Genomic DNA, 4,660 nt, shown 5'->3' on the forward strand with positions numbered 1-4,660 from the left:
TTTAAAAAATTCTCTCTCTCTCTCTCTCTCTCTCTCTCTCTCTCTCTCTCTCTCTCTTTAAAAACAAATAAAATAAAGTGGTCCCAGTCTGATAATGCCCACAAACATCAAATGCAAACCCTCCTGGAAAAACCCTCTTCATCCTGCACCTCAAGGAATTCTTTCAGATAATTTCAAAGAAATAAGCAGCTCCAAGGTGAAAACTACAGAATATTGAGCAAACAATAGTCTGTGGAAACAAATCTGCATAGATTTCAGATAGTGAACTTTTCAGACAAGCAAAAAATAATTACGTTTAAATGCTTTACAAGTAAAAGAGAAGCCTGAGGTTGAGGCTGAGTCTGATGGGGCTTCTTCTGTAGTGGCACATTGTTGGAAACACCTCAGAGGACAACCTCGGTGGCTTTGCTTCACTCACAGGATCATTTGTTAAGTTTGTGGGAAGGAACTACTAGACAGCTAACAGAAAGTATGAAATATCTAATGAATATTTTTTTACATTAAGTATTGGCATATCCTACAGGTATGTAGTATCCTGAATGTGATGGCTTAGGAATTGTAAAAGTGACCCAAAAGTAAATTGCTTGAAGAAATTGGATTTCAAAGATCCTAGATGGGGAATTTTTTTTTTTAATATTTATTTTTTTTTTAGTTTTCGGCAGACACAACATCTTTGTTTGTATGTGGTGCTGAGGATCGAACCCAGGCCGCACGCATGCCAGGCAAGCGCACTACCACTTGAGCCACATCCCCAGCCCCAAGTTGTCATCAATATATCCATAATTCAAATGGAGATTTTTTTTTTTTTTTTTGGTGGTAGTGGTGCCGGGGATTGAACCCAGGGCCTTGTGCATGCGAGGCAAGCACTCTACCAACTGAGCTATATCCCCAACTCTCAAATGGAGATTTTAAAAGTCCAAATAAAATAACTATGGGCTGATGGAACACCTGGATTAAGCATCAGTTCTTTTTAAAAAGGCTATCTTGAAGGTAAATCTTGAACTTCAGCTTTAGAGGAACTGAGGTTACTTTGTTGAGCAGTGAAGGAATTGCAGCATGTGAAATTCCTTAAATGAAAATTTATTGACTTTAAATAATTTTGCCTACTGTTATGCATTTAAATTTTTTAAAATCCTTTACGTTGTGGGGCTGGGGCTCTAGCTCCAGTAGTAGAGCACTCACCTAGCACATGTGAAATACTGGGTTCGATTTTAAAATTTAAAAATATAAAAATAAATAAATAAACTAAATGTATTGTGTACAACTATAAAAAAAATTTAAAAACCCTTCACATTGTTCAATAAAGAAAGAGAAGCTTGAAAATTTGAGCAGGGAATAAGAGACTGATGAAAGGCCAAGTATATCTGAAGAAGAACAAATAGAATGTCTGTCTAGAAATTTAAACTATCAAAACTAAGTCTTGGGCTGGGGATGTGGCTCAAGCGGTAGCGTGCTCGCCTGGCATGCGTGCGGCCCGGGTTCGATCCTTAGCACCACATACAAACAAAGATGTTGTGTCCGCCGAAAACTAAAAAATAAATATTAAAAAATTCTCTCTCTCTTTCTCTCTTTAAAAAAAAAAAAAAAAAAAACTAAGTCTACCACTAGTTTATGGTGGCACATGTCTGTAATCCCAGTGGCTCAGGAGGCTGAGGCAGGAGAATCGAGAGTTCAAAGCCAGCCTCAGTGCTTCACATGGTGCAAATCAGCTCAGAGAGACTCTGTCTCTAAATAAAATACAAAAAAAGGTCTGGGGATATGGCTCAGTGGTTGAGTACCCCTGGATTCACTCCTTAGTACCAAAACAAACAAACAAAAAATCCCTAAGTCTACCAATATAATAACTGGGTTTAAAAGATGATTAGATACAATTGAGTATATCAGACAGTATAATTAGAGCTAGAAGACACATCTGAAGATATTCTCTCTATATTTTTTTAAATTAAAATTTTTTTTAATTTAGAAATTTTTTTTAGTTGTAGAGGGACACAATACCTTAATTTATTTATTTATATGTGGTGTTGAGGATCTAACCCAGTGCTTCACACGTGCTAGGCAAGCGCTTTATCACTGGGCTATAACCCCAGCCCTGAAAATATTCTTTAAAATGCAGCACAAATAAAAGATGGAAAATATGAAAATGCAGTTCAAAGGCATGGAGAAGGGGGTGAGAAGATCCAAGGAACATATAATGCAAGAGGAGAGGGAAAATTGGCAGAGGCAATGTTTATTTGGGGAAGAGCCCCTGTCTTATTTTTAAAATTTATTTTGCAGTGCCGAGGATCAAACCAAGAGCTCCTCACATATACCAGGCAAGCGTTATATCACTGAGCTACAACCCCAGCCCCATAGGCAATATTTAAATAGTGACTAAGACTCATCCAGAAATTCATTAGTCCATAGACTCAAAACTCCAATATACCACCTAAAAGACAAAAAGAGACCTGTTACTAGCCATATCATTGTGAAAATGCAAAATGCAGATTGTTTTCAAACTGGTGACAATTAGACCAAAACAGCTGATTTCTCAAAAGCTGGAAGACAGTGGAATTGTATCTTCAGTATGCTGAGAAGATGACTATCAAGCAAGAATTCTAAAACCAGAGAAAAATATTTTAAGAGTAAGAAAATATAGTGGCATGATGAGAATAACAAAAACTATATTTGCCACTAACAGGCAGAAAGAAATAATTCCAGATGGAAGGAATGAGAGTCAGGAAGGAATGTGGAACAAAGAAAGTGGTGTATATGTGGGAAGACGAAGCAAACATTGAAAAACAGTAGTAGCAATGGTTAGTAGGGTTTTAAAAACAAGATAAAATTCAAATATGTAAAAGCAGTAGTGTATAAGCTAAGAAAAGAGAAATTTGACTTCATTCTAAGGTTCCTGTACTATCTGATAACAAATTAAAAATACTGATTAGTTTAGACTTAGACAAAATGTGCATGTTAAATGTCTAGTGCAACTACTAAAAATAGCAAAAAATTATAGTTTGCAAACTTGTAAAGGAGAAAAGTGTAATAAGAAAAAAATAATAATCAAGAAATCAAGAAGAAGCTGGGCATGGTGGTGCCTACCTGTAATCTGAGCTAATCAGGAGCCTGAGGTGAGTGTTTCAAGTTTGAGGCCAGCCTGGGCAATTTATGGAGATCCTATCTCAAAATAAAATGAAAGGGGTTGGGGTGTAGATCAGTAGTAGAGGGCTTGCCTAGCATGCATGAAGCCCTTGGTTCTTCCTCAACGTCCCATCCCCCAAAGCAAGTTAAAGAAATCTGGGAAAATATAAAATAATAAGATATAAATAAACAAATATATCTTTGCACATGAGCAAATATTAGTATTTTAATAAATATAAGTGGATTAAATGATATGGTTAAAAGAAAAAAGATTGCCAGGCTAGACAAAGCAAATGAATCCAGTTACAAACTGTTATCTTATGAGAGACCACAACTAAAATATAATTTGGAAATCTTGAAACTAAAAGGATGGGGGAAAAATCCATAAAATACCAACTATAAAAGGCTGACATATTTACACTAATTTTAGTAAAAATGGAATTTTGGGTAAAAAATCTTATGAGAAACAGAAGGGTTAGTTCATAATAATAAAAGGTCCATTAGAAAGATAGAACAACCACAGATTTATAAACACCTAACAGCATAACTTCAAAATACATAAAGCGAAAGGAAAGCAATGGAAGCAAAATAAAAATAGACAAATTTACAACATAGTTGAGAGTTGTTAGCACACCTCTCTCAACAAGTAGATCAAACAATCAGTAAGGAATTGGACACAGGTCCATAGAGGGAAAGTGACACACTCTCCTTCATTTTCCACATATATTGAGTGCCTCTCATGTCCCAGACACCACACTTCTTTTTTTTTTAATTTGTTCTTTTTTTTCCTAGATTTTTAAAAATATTTATTTGTAGATGAACACACAGTATCTTTATTTTTATATGGTGCAGAGGCTCGAACCCAGTGCCTCACACATGTGAAGCAAGTACTTCACCACTGAGCTACAGCCCCAGCCCATTATTTGTTCTTTTTAAATATACATGACAGTAGAATGTATTTTGACATATTATGCACACATAGAGTATAACTTATTCTAAGTAGGATCCCATTCTTGCAGTTGTACATGCTGTGGAGTTACCCTGGTCATGTGTTCATATAGGAGCATAGGATAGTAATGTCCGATTCTACTGTCTTTCCTATTCCCATCCCCTCTCCCGTTCCAACATTTTCCTTTGTCTAATCCAATGAACTTCTATTCTTCCCTCCCCACCTAGTGTGTTAGCATGGGCATATCAGAGAGAACATTTGGCCTTTGGTTTTTTTGGATTGGCTTATTTCACTTAGCATGGTAGTCTACAGTTCCATCCATTTACAGGCCTGCAAATGCCATAATTTCATTCTTCAGACTCCACACTTTTACGCTTGGTCATTTAATCTATAGAGAAAAGAATGCTTTATGGGCAGGATTTTATAGTACCATTTTACAAACGAGTGGTCTGAGACTTGGAGAGGTTAAATAATTTGCATAAGGTGCTCTTCCTCAGAAATCTTAAATGTCACGTTCCTAATAGTCTTCTGTCTTCCTACTTAGACAATCTTAACTCCCCACACCTCTTCCTTGATCTTTAACTTGCTAGAGAC

General features: G+C 36.2%; 1 non-coding gene across 1 annotated transcript; it reads left to right on the plus strand.

The window, feature by feature from the left end:
* The first annotated feature begins 328 nt into the window (after positions 1–328).
* On the plus strand, positions 329–461 carry LOC124080690 (small nucleolar RNA SNORA18). Its single transcript, XR_006847773.1, has one exon. It is a non-coding gene; the product is annotated as a small nucleolar RNA SNORA18 (small nucleolar RNA).
* The last annotated feature ends 4,199 nt before the right edge of the window (positions 462–4,660 follow it).

Source organism: Marmota monax, unplaced genomic scaffold, assembly GCF_021218885.2.
Source record: "Marmota monax isolate L192 unplaced genomic scaffold, Marmota_monax_Labrador192_F-V1.1 WCK01_AAM20220418_F8-fsc00078, whole genome shotgun sequence".
Lineage (NCBI taxonomy): Eukaryota > Metazoa > Chordata > Mammalia > Rodentia > Sciuridae > Marmota > Marmota monax.